Raw genomic sequence first — 17403 nt, 5'->3', positions numbered from 1 at the left:
ATTATATTATATTATATTATATTATATTATATTATATTATATTATATTATATTATATACATATTAGATTAGATTAGATTAGATTCAACTTTATTGTCATTGTGCAGAGTACAAGTACAAAGACAATGAAATGCAGTTTGCGTCTAACCAATTCACAAAAAACTGCAAAAAAAACAGAAAAGTGCAATGTGATATACAAAGTATAGATAGGTGGTGCATAGACAGGACAAAATATATAATGGCGGGTAGACAGTAGTATACAGTTGGTTTATAGAAGGTGGTCTACAGTAATATAAATTAAATATAAATTAATTATGAGTGAGGAATGCATTGGACAGATTTCACCACCCTCTGCAGTGCTTTCCGGTCGAAGGCAGTTGCCCTGTGACACAGTTGGGGAGGATGCTCTCGATGGTGCAGCAGTAGAAGTTCCTGGTGAGCTGGTGACATGCTCCACCTCAGTCTCGTTGTGTGTGCTAGCTTTAGACTTTCTGAAGTCCACAATTAGCTCTTTGGTTTTCTTGGTGTTGAGAGCCAGGTTGTTGTCAGTGCACCACAATGTTAGGTGCTGGACCTCCTCCCTGTAGACCGTCTCATCATTGTTGCTGATGAGACCAATCACCGTAGTGACGTCTGCAAACTTGACAATGGTGCTACAGCCATGTACAGGTGTGCAGTCAGTGCAGTCATAGGTGAAGAGGGACTAAAGGAGAAAGCTCAGCACACATCCCAGTGGTACGCCGGTGTTCAGGGTGATGGTAGAGGAGGTGTGGTTATCTAACCTAACAGACTGAGGTCTATTGGTTAGGAAGTCTAGAGTTCACTGAGTTTGGTGATCAGTTTGGAGGGGATGATGGTGAGGAAGATGGTGTTGGAGTCAATGAACAGCATTCTCACATAGGTGTTGCTATTGTCAAGGTGGGACAGGACAGACTGAAGTGCAGTAGAGATGGCATCCTCTGTGCTTGCAGTGGAGTGTTTTGGCACCAACACGATGGAGATTTTAAAGCACGTAGGAACAGCTACCTGGGCTAGTGACAGATTAAATATGTCAGTCCAAAACCTCAGTCAGCTGCAATGTATAGGCCGTACGTGTCCGGAGATACCATCAGGACCAGCAGCCTTACATGCATTAGTCCTGCTCAGTGCCGCACACACATCGGTGGTGGAGAGTGTGAGGGGCTGGTGATCTGCAGAGACCACAGCCTTGATGGCCACCTCCTTGTTGTCCCTATCAAAGCGGCCATAGAAGTGGTTCAGCTCATCAGGCAAGGAGGTGTCTGTGAAAGGGGGGGTGGAGTTAGTAGTATATGCTGCTGTTACTACAGTTGATGTAAACTCTCTGGGCAGATAGAAAGGTCTACACTTACTCTAGGTTAGCTGAGCAGTGTCTCTCGGTGATGGTACAGTAGTGTCTGTGCACCACATTATGTTAACATAAATGCACAACCCCCCCCCCCCCCCCCCCCCCCCCCCTTTGTTCTTACTGGAGTCAACAGCTGATCTGTCTGAACGGAGAAGGCAGCGTCCAGCTAGCTCAATAGCGCTGTTGGGTATTTCACTGATAAGCCAAGTTTCTGTAAAAATCATGATGTTGCAGTCCATAATCATTCTAAATGTGGTGATCCGCAGCCACAGTTCATTTTTGTCCACCAGGGAGCGAACATTGGCGAGGAAAAGGCTTGGAAGCGCGAGTCGATGTGTAGTTCGTTTTAATAGTATAGTGTACCTCTACTTACAACACAGTTAAAAAACTATATTATTGCCAGTGGAAAATTAACTTGTACAATTAATTGAGCAATGAGGGTTGTTGGAAGGCATGCTCCAGAAGTGCTGCATAGATGGATGATTATGGAGACTAAGCACAGATGGGTAGATCCTATACATATTCATTCCCCTGCTCCAATCAGGCGATGAGCACAGCTGTGTAAAGCACAGCTTCATTATAAACAGCAGGCGTGTGGCACTGCGATCTTCCTACTACATCTTCTCTGTGCCTTTGATAATGCCAAGCAGCACACATGAAAGCTGATTACTCTATATCAATCCCACTGATAGGTTTGCCCATTTAGTTTTAGATTGGCTTTTTTAGGATTGACACTTGTGGTAAACGCACTGCAGGTAGTGAGGAATAAAGACACCTGGGTTCATCATGTTGGAGGAAATAGCAGAGATTGGGTTGGAAAATGTGGTAAATGGCGTAAAAAGCATTTTCTGAAAGTGTTTTTAAATTTAACCTTGTGTTTTCAACCCTATTGATACACTATGATCACCCTCAATAAAAAAATGAAATCATAGAAATATAAAATCCTCCATGCAAGTGAAAAAAACCCACCAAGGGGAAATGAAAAACGAAGCCACGAGTAATGACAAAGGTTCAGACAGTGCCCTGACAAGCAAGTGACTTGCAAATGCAACTCTTCGAGGTCATTTAGGAAAGGTTAATAGCATTTGAATATGACCACAATTCTTTATTAAAATTAATACAGTTATTCATATTCAGAAAGAAGAGGTAAAAAAATTACTTCTGGGAACCTCAGAAGAGTGTCAGTGATGTGGAAATAAGTGTGGCATCTTTCAATATCATTAAAATGAACCGAGCCCGGTCATGTCCTTTGCCTAACCCTCCAAGGGAGTGGCTTCAAATAATTAACCGTTACAAGGCAAAGGAGAGTGGGTCCTCAGTGTAAAGTATACTGTGCATGCTCACTAACTTGCATGGGAGTGTGCAGGTAAGAGTGCAGCGACCTGCAGCGTTCGGTCAGGCAATATATTAGTACAGTATGTTCTTAACCACACTGTGTCTGGACATTCCATAGAATTGCTAAATAAAGTAAAATGCCAAGTAAAAGAACAGACTGAATTGGAAAGGGAACACATTCTTTTGGGCCTACAGGGAGAGGGTGAGGCAGAGAGAGGGAGAGAGAGAGGGGGGAGGGAAAACAATCCTAACTTTGTTGGAACAATGTTATAGCAGACCCTGTATACATTTGTTCGAGCGCTCTGTCAGTTTATGCCACTCTTTGTTGTTCTACCAGGCAATGGCAACAATAACTTTCAACCAGTTCACAGAAAAGCCTGGAATTCTACAGACACATGTAAATGAGCCATAAGGAGCCGCACAGGCAACAGATTGCAGATCATTTGTGAACAGACTAAACCCTGTTTGCCCTTAAGGAGAGCTCCTAATGGCAAGGGTGCCATGGAGTCTGCCTCCTGTGCTGCAAATGCTGACGAGAGTTGCATCAGGCTGACAGTGTACTGAAAGATTACATCTCGCTAGCTGTAATCCCTTATGTTACACACTATAAGAGGCGGTGAATCATTCATTGTCATCATAAATACATATGCCTCCCTCAGATTTAGCAATCCCACCAGGGCTTGTAGAGGGGAATTCCTGCTAAGGTTGAACTGAGATGGAGAGGTTCCTGTCTACCTGCCCTGGGAACCACAGGCACAAGTGTGATAAATCTAGAACTTAATATTAATGGAAAAAAATAATAATGACAAACCCAAGATATCCATTCAACAAAACAAGAACAGGACAGAAACAGACAAATCTGATGATCCTATGCTCTTTTTTTCTAGGAATGATATATTTTTAAGCAATGTATGAACTTCTGCAATGCTGAGTTAGGTCTTGTCTGTTCTCTTATGAAACTGATGTAATGGCTGGAAACATTTCTGCGTACAAGAGAATATGGAAATGCTTTGACATGTTCAGTGAAAAAGGATTGTGTTTCTCCATGCAAAACTGATCTTCTGTGTCACCCATTTCATTGATCTGGAGGCCAGTGTAGTGTCTGAGACCATGCAAAAATGACACTGCTGCACATTGCTGTTGAATGCTGAAACTATTGCTGAAACTGTTAAATGTCTAATGTCCATCATACAAGACATTATGCTCCACTGCATTTCCCTTTGTGTGCTATAAATGCATGCTATTGTCTACATACATGACAGAATTATACGGAATTAATTAATAATGTAAAGGTATCTGGAACAGTTTTTTATGTTTGATGGTCCAGGCCACGTTTTTGGAGACTGGACTGTCCACAGAGACCATGCTTTTTTATGGTGTACTGTATTCAGGGGACAGGCAGCTAGCGGATGGTGAGGTGATGTTTACTGTATATGACAAAAATGTTTTAGCTTAAAATTGGCACAAACAAAAAAATAGTTAATAGTCAATTAATATAATGCTAACAATGCTAACTAGCATGCTAACCATGTGACTTAGCTAACTTAGCTTATCATTTTTAGTAGTTATGCTAACAATGCTAACTAGCATGTTAACAATGCTAACTATGCTAACCATGTAACTTAGCTAACCTAGCTAATCATATTTAGTAGTTATGCTAACTAGCATGCTAACAATGTTAACATGTTAACTATGCTAACCATGTGACTTAGCTAACCTAGGTAATCATTTTTAGCAGTTATGCTAACTATGCTAACTAGCATGCTAACATGCTAACTATATGAACCATGTGACTTAGCTAACCTAGCTAATCATTTTTAGCAGTTTTGCTAACTATGATAACTAGCATGCTAACTATGCTAACCATGCTAACTAACTACAGTGGGTAGGAGTCATAGTTGATGACAAGTAACAGTTACAATGGCTGAACAGTTGAAAAGTTCAGTAGTTTAAAGGGTTACATTGTTTAACAGTGAAATATTGTAGTGAGGACTTTTATTTTGAAACAGTTTTTGGCAGAGGAAGCAGTTGAACAGGATGTGTAGTCTTAATAAGGCCAGTTTGTATGCTTAAAGCCAGAGACTGGCAGTTGATCCAGGTGGCCTGAACACCTGCCATAGGATTCTAATTGCTTAACGGCCGTATTATCGGCCGTCACAATCAGCAATGTTAAGTCTATGGGGATTTTAAAAAAGTTTTTCTTTAATAGTTTAAAAAGTTTCAAAGTTGAAAAGACATAGCAGCTTGGTCCGTTTGAATACCTACGTTACAAAGTTTGAATGAAGTTTCTAAGTTAAACTGTTCAAGAGAAATTGCGTACGGAAAAAGTGGTAAGCGGAATAATAATAATAAGTTGTTGTTGTTGCCTAGGAAGAACAGTACAGTGCATTTTCATGCACTGTAATGAGTCAGAAACAGATTAGTTACTATACTTCTCAGTATCAGGACCTGGGGGGCCATTGCACAAAACTAGGATAAGGGATTAAGCCGGGATATCTTGGTTATCCTGGCTCAATTTATCCGTGATCCGGTTGCACAAAAGCTTGATAGGGGGCAGCAGGATATGTTATGGTATACAGTGTTTCCCCTACAATGTATTTAACAGCGGCGCAGCGCCGCCGCTGAATTTTCAGCGCCGCTGCAACATAATATCACGAGATTCACTTAACACACTGTAAAAGCACAATGGCCAACGTCATCTCGAAATTGTTTTCTGAAAGTCTTGAGTAAGTTAAGTGCATCAAATCCGCACTTAGCCTCTCATTATTCAGGACATATATGTGGCATGATGTGTCAGGTGATTACAAGCCCAAAGACAAGTCTGCAGCCCATATGGCTAGCCTACGTTCTGAACACGGTTACATTGTTTAGCTATCCGACTGATGGGGTCTTGCTCCGCCAGTGTAGCCTATGGTGTCATCGTTCACTTGTAGGTTACACAATAAATAGCCTACTTATAGGCCTGGTGACAATAAAAAATGATATTAGTTATATTTCATCACGAAGCTGTTTGTATGCCGTGAATTCGCTTGTAGCCTATGCCATATGTTAAGCTTGAGCAATTCCTCTGATCCAAAGCCTGCTTTGACACATTGACACTAATGTGAAACATGCATCCTCCTCTCCTAGCCTACATCAAATAAAAGAAACCAATTCATGATTACCGAAATGAATTTAACATGGGGGGGGGGAAGTTTGTTGCGATTTAGCCTACTGTTGTGATGCGGTTCTTTCTGCTGATTCGATTTACCCCCCGTGTCGTCAACTCTGAGAACTCTTGCTCCGGCTGACAATTTTATCCAGAGAGCTGATTTCCCAAAGATGAGCCTCCATCAACATTCAACGACAAATTATTAAAACGTAAGTAATGCAATAGAGTAAACCAATGTGCTACAAGGTGTATGGTCTTAACGTTAATTGTAGCCTAGACTTGTAACGTTAGCGTAGGGCTATATGTAATGTTTGCATGGGAAAGCTAGGCGAACACAGTCTAGGCCTGTTTAAACTGTCTGATAGTTAAAGGAAATATGAGCATATGTTGGCATATACGTATAGCCTAAATTCTGTCCACTTAGCTATAATAGGCTATCACAAACAGACCTTTTCTACGTTTATGGCATTAGACATATAGGAGCCTACATTCTCTTATCAGAAAGACATGTTCTCATAAATTCAGCGTTCTCTTGACGGTGAGACGAACGGTCGCACTTCAATCAAGTAGCCTAGGTCTTTTTCGAGTTAATTGTGAGTGAGTTGTATGGTAACTGTGGGAGTGATGTAGAAGAAAAGTGAGTATTTACTTTTTTACACGTGGGTTTGTTGTTTTGGGACTGAGAATTAGACTACAAGGAGAGCATCTGGCTACGTGCATGCGTGTCAGCATTAATGGCCCCCCCACAATTCAATTCAATGCCCAGAAAAATTAAGTGCTCGCAGATTGGGTGTGGCCTTTGCCATTAAGACAAATTGAAATAAATTGTAAATAATCTTTTTCTGGGTTGTGCCATTTAATTTTTCTTCTATCATTTTTAACCAATAATGTAAAAGAAAGCTGAAAATGTCCACAAAAGAAACAGGAAGGTATGATATAAAAAAAAAAAAAAAAATGCGCAACAACACCCCCCCCCCCCCCCCCCCCGCCAAGTAATAGCACCGCTGCTGGAAAAATTTCTAGGGGAAACACTGGTATAAGTCACCATGGCGATTTATTCTGTGGAGCTAGCCTGCTCCAGACTAGGCTAAATTCCAGGATCTATTTAATCTCATCCCTTATCTCAGTCAGCAGTCACCACAAATGGAAACCAATAGTTATTCCACTGCCCACTACACATTGTTATCACATATAACTAGACCCACTGTCATTATTTAAACGTTTGTGATCATTGATTAACTTTTATACTTGCCATTCCCGACCTGTCATGCGACAATGTGACGTCACAGGAGCGCCGTAACCATTTAGCACATGGTGTTTGCGACACTAGTTGCAATATTCTCCTAAACAAGAGGTGTTGCTGTTTGTGGCGGTTGTGAAAGGGCTATTACCTACTTTACACCGTAGAAGAAGCAATGAAGCCGTTCTAGATGCCATTGTGAATCTGTGATCGGTGGCGGGGTCTATTTGAGGGAGCTGTGAGCGCACACGTATCCAGGATAGGTTTCACCTGACTTGATGAATCCATGTCTACTCATCCTGGCTTGGTCTTTGTGCAGCCAATTAAGCCTGTACGCTCTTGTTTTGGATTCATTGAGCGCAGCTCATTAATTTATCCCGGATATCTTAATTCTGCTTTTGTGCAACGGGCCCGTCCTCAAATTTATTTTGCTTTACAACACATCAGTTGCATCAGATCTCTTGAGTTATTCCATCAAGTTAGGTGCTAGGCTTGGTCGAGGTGCAAAAGGTCATGAAGTGTGAATCCCACAGAAAGGGTGGTTTGAACAGCATTTAGTCGTGCCCCCATTCAAACTGCATTACTTTAAATCATAAGTGGGCACAGGTCCAGAAATGTATTGTACTGTAGGTAGTTGTTGACCTGAGATTGTTCAGGCACAAGTTCACACATAAAGAGGTCTCAGCCACCTCTGTGAGGAGAGATACAGTACACACTGTTCTTCTGAGCAAATTACATCCCCTAGAGAGAGAGAGAGAGAGTGAATGAGAGCTCATAAAAGCTCCAGTGAAGGAGAAAGTAAATCCTTCAGATGCATTCGCTTCAAGTGGGTCATGGGTCAGAAACAGTAACCCTGACATCAGGTAAAGCCAGGACCCCCCCCAACAAAATTGATGCTACTATGAACTATGAATTCTTTGTGTCTCCTTTTGTCTCACAGGGATGAAAGAAAATTGCTATGTGGTGCTTGTGTTCCTGTGTATTGCGGTAATTATGGAATTGATCAAATCTGACAGGTTATCACAATTTACACTCAAGAATAAAATCCTGTCAGTGTAAATGTAATTAGGATGTTTTTCATATCCCAAATCACATCTACATTCTGTCTTAGGATCCTCCATTTTTTGTCCAAATCCTTGTCAGTTACGGGATAAGCCTGTGGATTTAAAATGATTCAGAAACCAAAAACAGATTAAAAAATATATGTATATAATAAAACAAAGCAGTCTGTGAATGAGGCTCATGAAAGAAAGACTATATTTGGATGCATTACACAGGCATGGGAGAGCCCTTTTAGTGAAGGGCCCTCCTGTGAGCTGCTCAGTAAATCGGCCTGATGTGGGGAGTGAGAGGGTGTGTGTGTGTGTGTGTGTGTGTGTGTGTAGGGGGCTGCTGGAGATTGGGGCTGTGCTGTGAAACGTTGGCTCAATCAGTGGAGGGGTCTCACCAACACCTCAGAAGACGAAAGATTAAAAAGAATGCATTAATTAGAATGTGCATAAATTGCCAATTGGAGCAAATTAAAATTAATGTATGGTAAAATGCCATTACTAATTTAAACCTTTCAAATCTCATCTTGATAAGCCAGTTATCCCACAGTTTATGAGAAGCTCCCCTCCCTTTCCTTTCTTCCACAGGGTCCCAATAAAATATTGATGATCTTGACCTATTTAAGACATGCACAATGGAGCTTAAAAGCAATAAAGAGCATTTTCATGTTTATTTGGCATTCTTGTTGTGGCATGGACCTCCCACCTCCCCCAGCAAGTCCCTTCTCTTAAATGTCAAAGTTCTGTTTGCAGAGTGGTCTACTGTATGCTGCACAGTGAGATTGAAGCCAGTTTAGCATTTATGACTGAGCTCTAATGGTTGCTGTCTTATTTTAGTCATTGACAGAGTTGATATCGAGTTGGTCATTTTTCATTTCAGAACAAGCTGAGAGCATGCATATGCTTGCTCATAAAACAGTCTATAACCTCATCGATCTGCTGGTCAGATTGCCACTGAATAGCCAAGGGAGAGTCATAAGCTCTGAGCAATGTGATTTTTTTTTCATTCCCTTATTTTGTGCTTTCATGCATACTACTAACTGGAAAGAGTGAGAAAGCACCCCCGCCCTCATTCATTTCATTGGCTGATACTAGGCTAGCTAATTCAGCCAAAAAAGTTCATCTTTAAAAATGGCGTCCACCATGGATTCACTTCCGCTCTCATTTTCACAGCCAATTAGGTGCCATATATTACTGATGGCTACAAATTATGTCTATGTGGATTAGTGGTTGAGCTGTCAATTTCCTATTCCGAGGATCAGCCAATCTATACGTAACACAACATAATTTGTGGATAATTATGTGCATAATGTGCTGTGTGAGTTCACTCCATGACAGAGCGGAAGTGGGGTGGCTCAGTGTAGGAGAGCCCTTTATTGTCACCGATCGGTTCAACTTTGTGATGTCCCGCTGAGCTTCTGAAGCTTGTTAAATGACAGTGGTGTCATCATTCAGAGGGGAAATCTCTCAGCTGTGAAAACTAGGAAACCTTTTCGAATTGAATGGACAATGAATGGAAATACATTCAACACAAAAATTTCCAGAGTAACCTTTCTGAAGTCACTTCTAAAACTAAGGCTTGGGAGATGTTTTGCCCACCAGAAGAATACCCAATACAAGAGAGGCTTCACTCACTGAAGGGGGTATTCTAATAGAGTCAAAGATCAAAATCCTACTAAGAATCGGTGGCACTACAGTGCAGGGCCACTATCTATCAACCAAGATGTTCTATATAACCCCTACAAAGAGGAATTGGGAGAAACACTGCAAAATGCAGCCGTGGCCTACTGGTTAGCACTCTGGACTTGTAACCGGAGGGTTGCCGGTTCGAGCCCCGACCAGTGGGCCGCGGCTGAAGTGCCCTTGAGCAAGGCACCTAACCCCTCACTGCTCCCCGAGCGCCGCCGTTAAAGCAGGCAGCTCACTGCGCCGGGATTAGTGTGTGCTTCACCTCACTGTGTGTTCACTGTGTGCTGTTTGTGTTTCACCGATTCACTGGGTTAAATGCAGAGACCAAATTTCCCTCACGGGATCAAAAAAGTATATATACTTATACTTAAATGATATGCAAAGCTAGTCTTGTCTCACCTCAAATTTCTTAAGGCAGTTATTACACCAAAGGGGTTCAGGTATTAATGTATATTGGTTGAATACTGCTGAAATGTGAGGGCAAACTGAGAGACTCCGAATGAGGACAACATTTACTGGGCTGCTGTCTCCCGTGTTTAATGTTCCACTGCACCCTACTTAAAAAAAAAAAAAAAAATCTTCGAGAATAATTTCCCTTCCAGCAGGCACCATATTCCCTGTGGGACACTGCTGTACTGTAGAGTCTCCCCTGGGAGTCACTTCACTCCTGAGGGACTGAGAAGAGAGGATGACGCTGGCACATGGGATGCTAAAAACACTGGAATTTGATAGCGATCTCAAAAACACTGAATAGTTATGGGCGACCTTTGGGAAACCTCTAATAGTCTGCTGACCTGTGCCTGCCTCTGTTCTGAATGTACCCCCCACCCCCCACCCCCACCCCCACACACACAAACACACACACACACACAAACACAAACACACACACACACGCACACACACCAATATGCATCTGTCTGTCTCAAAATAAGCCCTTCATATATATATTCCCATCTGTCTTGGATGTGAATCCATACACCGCACCACACCAATATGCATATGTCTGTCTCAAAATAAGCCCTTCATATATATTCCCATCTGTCTTGGATGTGAATCCATACACCGTAACCTTTAGTAGAGAGTTCATGAAAGGGTCATGTGGTTAATGCAATGACATGTTTTGGCTAAACCGCTGGCTTTTAGCACTGAGTTTGCTCATTCAACCTCAAAAAAGAAGTAAACATCCTCAGCCGTACACACCGTGAAGAGCTGAATTAAAAATGACGTTAGAGGCCGAGACAGAGATTGCTTGGCTCCCTATGGAGATGGATTTGGGATCTGAGGGAGAATGCTGAAGCAATAGGGAGCGTGTGTATGCAGACATGCCAACATGAAGGAAGCAGTCAGCGGAAACCAAACACAACACTGCTGCAGTCAGAGCAGTAGGAAGACAATAGGTCATGAAGTCATGAATTTGTTCATAACCAGCCTTGGTCAGGTGGCTATTAATAACCGGACTAACACACTCACTCAACTTTAGTATAGTCTCAACCGGGTGCTAAATCCTCCTGAGCGGCAATATAAACTTTAGGAATAAAGGATAGCACTCACAGTTCATTTTTAAACTTTCTTTAATTGTGAACTGTGAGTGCAATCCGTGGGTTTATTAAACAATGTATATTTCTATCTATCTATGTATCTCTCTCTCTAGGATTATCTATGACAATTGAAAATGGACATGCCACAGGTTTTGCCACTCGGCGGCAACTTGGCATCTTGGCCTCCATGCAGTTATTTTGGACCAACAAGATCAGAATCCTATTAAAATGAATAGGGAGGCTTTTGTGTCTGAATAGATTTCTATGGAGGATTCTGTAAATGTTGTGTGTCCTTGTTAACAAAGTCTCTGATTTGTTTCTGACAAAGAATTGTCAGAAACAGAAACCCTTCCGTCAAGGGTTTTCGCTGCTTCTTCGCCGGCTCTGCCTGGTGTCCCTTTAATGGTATATTTACCGTTTAAGAGAGACAGTTAAGAGCAATCCCACAATCCAATGCTTAAACCCCACAACCCACAATCAAATGCTGGTTAAAACTCTACCATGCAAAGCAGAAAGCATAAACATGATCATGAAATGTGGCTGACTTCTCTGGGCCTTAGCTCATTCAAGATAGACTGAAGCGAAGTGGGAAACTGTCCTGTGGTCAGACAATTTGAAAGTCTTTTAGGAGATAATGGACATGGGCTAAAGAAGGCCAGAACCCATGATAGTATTGGGGAGCATTAGTGTCTATAGGTAGCTGGCACATCTACTATACACTAATTCTAATAATGATACAGGTTTTAGAGCAACATACTGTATGTTGCCATCCAGACAATGTCTTAGTCAGAGAAAGCCTTGAATTATTTAGGAAGACAATGCCAAACTGCAGTCAGCACATATTTCAACAGCATGTCCTCATAGAAGAAGTTCAGTCCAGACCTGTCTTATATGACGCATGTTAGAATTAAACACACCTCAAAGAAGAATTCTGATATTGGGCAAAAATGAGCAACATTTCACTCTTTCAACTCCAGCAACTGATTTCCTCTGTTCCCAGATATTTAGAGATGGAGATGTGATACACAACAGAGGGAAACCTGCCCCTGTCCTAACTTTTTTTTAAATGTGTTGCTGGCATCAATTTCAAAATTAACATATATTTTCCAAAACGTTTGTCTTTGCACTATTATGATTTAAATATATGGATTACATGATCGGTTGTGAAATAAACTGGATGTAGAGAACATAACCACTGGTAACCATGTTAGCTACAACAGAAGCACCTAGAAGTCAGTGCGATGTGCATATAAAGCAAGCAGGGCACTGATCTCAGAGCTACTTAAAATCTGTAAGCCACCGCTCTGCACTCTGAAGTCTCATTGAAGAGAGATGATTTGAAAAGGGATATTTTAGTGCAACTTTATAAGTTTATTCTTTAATAGAACATTCATACTTTAAGTCTTTAGGGGACAATGCATGAATATTCAAGATATATGTTTATGTAACACAGCTTTCCAGAGCTTTTTGATAGCTTTTTTAGTTATTTTTGTAATAAGATTACAATAATTACAATTATAGATTACAATAATAAGAGCTTTTTTCAATAATAAGTTTCCAATGGAAACTTGTGCGGTGCCATCTCATAAGTGCACATGTATTGGCAGAAATGATTTTCCCTTGAATTACTGCATACAGAATGAGGCTTCCAGTAAGGATTCTTTCTTCACCTTTGCCAAATCTCTCCACCATATTTAATGAGAACCAAGATTTGTGCAAATCTGCCCAAAAACATTTGTCCAAAAAAAAAAAGGAAACTGACAGGTGAAAACACACTCTCCTTGCCAGAGGTAAAAAGGTCCCACAAATGAAAGTAGTAATAACAAATTCATGCACAGATGCACCAACAGAGAAGTCCACTCAATGTAGTCCACACAAACTGTGGAATCCAGAGAAGTCCACTCAATGTAGTCCACACAAACTGTGGAATCCAGAGAAGTCCACTCAATGTAGTCCACACAAACTGTTGAATCCAGAGAAGTCCACTCAATGTAGTCCACACAAACTGTTGAATCCAGAGAAGTCCACTCAATGTAGTCCACACAAACTGTTGAATCCAGAGAAGTCCACTCAATGTAGTCCACACAAACTGTTGAATCCAGAGAAGTCCACTCAATGTAGTCTACACAAACTGTGGAATCCAGCGAGGAGGATCCCATGCCTGGACACACACCTGTCCACACACACGGGACTTTTTATAGGAAATGGTGCATATAATGGTAAAGGGATTTTGATGAATGTGAAACCACCAATACGCTGCTGCAGTTGAATTTTTGAATTTCAGTTGGTGATCGCTGTTGAAAAACTAAAAAAAAGGATTGAATTGATAGGAACAGCATCCTTAGATAGACCATGACAAAAAAAAAGAGAGATTTTCGTTCGCACTGCTATGTCCAAAATTAGTATTTAATAGTATATAGTATAATGTGAGTATTACAATTTAGACAACTGAGTAAAAAATGAAGTTCAGCCACCTTACCTACTGGCAATTTAGGATGATTGGTGATTGATACCATCAGTGGCTTTGTTCTGAATACAAGAATTCATGAAACATTGACAAATGATCCAAATATTTCACCAAAAATAATGAACCAGATACTAGAGACCATAGCAAGAGGTTGGTGTTCCCCTGGTCCAGAGCTGGCAGTCCGCTGATATTTTGCTCATCGACTTTGGTGTCCTGCTGTTGTGCTGATGTTCATGTGAGCAGATTTTTGCTGCACTTATGCTTTCACTCGTCATTATATAACAGCATCGCTCTGCGGTGCAGTCACTCATAAAGGGAATGGGAAATGGCATCCTCATTGCCTCATTGGACGTTATGCCCAAAACACACCAATGATTAATCAAGAGCAGCCTTAAACTATACACTTCAGATGACATGTTTTAGATAATCAGAATAGGGCCGTATGTCTATACAATTATTTTAATGTACATTTGACCTTTCTATAAACATAATAACTTCCTTCAAATACAGTGCTTATACATTTACAGGAATTTATTAGATTTGTATTATGTTTGTGGGTGTAACAAGTGCCATTGGATGACTTGACAAAATCCTGACAAAAACATCTTGTTATATGTAAATGTCAAAGTATTTCCGTACATACTTACTTCATACTACCAGTGGTCACAGCCGCAGACAACAAAAGCCTACCTTTGAACAAACATCTCATTCCTCTTATCATGCTATTCCGTATCAATGACATCTCTGAGGTGTGCATGTGGAATACACGGCAAGGCCCAAGCGCCTTTCATCTGCATCTGAGAACCATAGATCACTCAAAATGCTTTAATAGAGAGAGATGTGTGACATGCAGGCGTCCTGATGTGTTGTGAAATTGCTTAATGTTTCAGTAAGAGCACTCTTTGCTTCAGATCTCCCCTTTCCCTTACTGTCATTACACTGCTGAATTGTATTGTTGGTGATTGGGGTGAAACCTGACCACTAATTGGCTCTTGTAATTTCAGGCCCTTATGTCACCTTACTAGTGTCCCCACCCCCACCAACACACACTGTCCATCTTTCTTATAAACGTTGGTTGTCACCGAGGGTGACACAGAGAGGATAGGCTGGCTGTGAGTGATATGCACGTTACCCCAGCGGATTTGGGCACCTTGTCCTCTTACAGAGGACATGTCTGATTGATTAGATCAGGACCAAACTTTGTCAGGTTCAGGTGGGTAAGTAGATCTCCCCAATAATGCATTTTCCCCCAGCCTGGTGACACCAGTCAGAGGGTGAATTTTCATGAAGCATAGCAGCTGCGAATTCCGGATAATGTGCATTCCAGCCTTTACAATCCCATTCCAGCCTTTACGAGTGTGTGTGTGTGTGCGTGCAAGCTTAGTGTATAACTTAAGAATGTAGAAGCCATGAAGAAAGGCTAAATTATGTTATTAGAAGTATCCCAACATAAAGTCTCCTCTATTTCTTTCCCAAAGGACCATTTTTACCTTTCCTTCACATATTTAGACCCATCAGAGCAGTTTAGTTTAGTTCAGTTTATCAGTACAACATTCTGTTCTAGCTTTTCAGAGAGGCACGTCCTTGTGAAACATTGGATTTCTCCCATCATTTCCTATTCTAATGTTCTACTATACTTGACAGTTATAGGCTGAACTGACTATGTGCCTTTATAATTCAACTGGCATAATGTTTACAGTTAAACTGTAAACGGGGCACAGGGCAGCCGTGATCAATACTGTATAATGGCTGTAACCCTATTACGTCAACCCATTCTTGCACTGATATAGTTTTTCTATATTACCTTGCCTACTCTCTTATATGTCCATATTTATTTTATGCTGGTCTCTAGACTTTATTCTTACACTGTTGGACTTACTCATTTGCAACATCACCATTACACTCACTCTCACAGAGCACCTTACCTTACTATGCACAGAGAATCACAGGCTCAGTCCCTGCCTCAGTCATTGCAAGCCCCTCATGCTTAATCACCCCTAAGCACACTATGTGGATACTGTTTTAGACTTGATTTAGATTTAGTGTTATTAAGTATAATTTGTATTTTAGTATATTCTTTATCTTACTGTCCTTATTGCTTAGTTGTGTTTTTTATATACTTTTATTACTTTTTCTGCTGTTAGTGAATGTTGTGTGTGATGTCTGTATGCTACTGAGACCTTGAATTTCCCCTTGGGGATCAATAAAGTATCTATCTATCTATCTATCTATCTATCTATCTACTGGTTTCCGCTTCAGACTTGTAACCGGAGGGTTACCGGTTCGAACCCCAACCAGTAGGAACGGCTGAAGTACCCTTGAGCAAGGCACCAAACCCCTCACTGCTCCCCGAGTGCTGCTGTAGCAGGCAGCTCACTGCGTCTGGATTAGTGTGTGCTTCACCTCACTGTGTGTTCACTGTGTGCTGAGTGTGTTTCACTAATTCACAGATTGGGATAAATGCAGAGACCAAATTTCCCTCACGGGATCAGAAGAGTATATATACTTATACTTACTTACTATAAACCAAACAAACTTGAGAATACAAATTATGTCCTACTGTACAGTACATGCAAATGTGAATTTTGATGTTTAAATAACATAATTGCCTAAGTTATATTTATGTTTCTTCCCAGATGTTTTTGTTCAAAGCAACTTACAACAAAACATTTTGCAAAGCCATACTCTTGAGAAGTATCTTCATAAACCTGCATAGTGCAACCCACAGAAATAAGAAAGTTCAGAAAACACATACCGGTACACATCTTGTCTCAATTTCTGTTGCATTAACCCTGATATTCTCTGATACTCTCTGGGTCTGATAGGTACCACACTGGGTACAGATCTTGTATGAAAAAAACTAGGCCTAGTTCATAGAAAACATGCACACGCTCGCACACACACACAAAACATGCATGCATTTAGCCAACAGACAATTATTTGTTCCTTTCAGTTCACTGTCACAATCTATTCATGCGGCAACATGGTCTACTCCTGCTAATGTACATGGGTCAGAGTCAATGCCACTCTTTACAAGGGACAAAAAATCTAAATTTACCAATGAGTGACTCTTTCAAAGAGCAGAGAGACAGAGGGGTGTTCACTTTCTGAATGGACAGCATGACTGAGTCATTTGAAAATGGCGGATTTTCAATGCAGAAAAGCATTTCAGCAAAGTGCTATTATCAACTCTCATGGTTATGTCTGAGCTCTCCATACTAGTTTTTCTGAGTGGATGGATTCCATTAGGTTGTCATCTTCTGTTTCTTTTAGTGATGGGCTGCTGCCCCTCCCCGCCGGGCAGCTTCTTGACAAGCAGTGAATGGGGCGAGTGAGCTGCCGTGGAGTACTTGGGAGAAGTCGGCACTGTCCCACTGAAGCTGATGAATCACAGACACCTTCGGTATCGAAATTCTGACTTAAAGGGTGAGAAGAAAGTGGTCTTGGCAGGAGCGGTTGATTCATTCATTTTGTATGAGGTGAGAATGATGAGGAGATTTGGGTTCAGATGCGTGCCTCCTAAACGGGCTTACTTTCATCGATTCCCCCCTGCTTTGCACATTATCTGG

Source organism: Alosa sapidissima, chromosome 1 (assembly GCF_018492685.1).
Source record: "Alosa sapidissima isolate fAloSap1 chromosome 1, fAloSap1.pri, whole genome shotgun sequence".
In the NCBI taxonomy this organism is placed as follows: domain Eukaryota; kingdom Metazoa; phylum Chordata; class Actinopteri; order Clupeiformes; family Clupeidae; genus Alosa; species Alosa sapidissima.
This window is presented reverse-complemented; position numbering follows the sequence as displayed.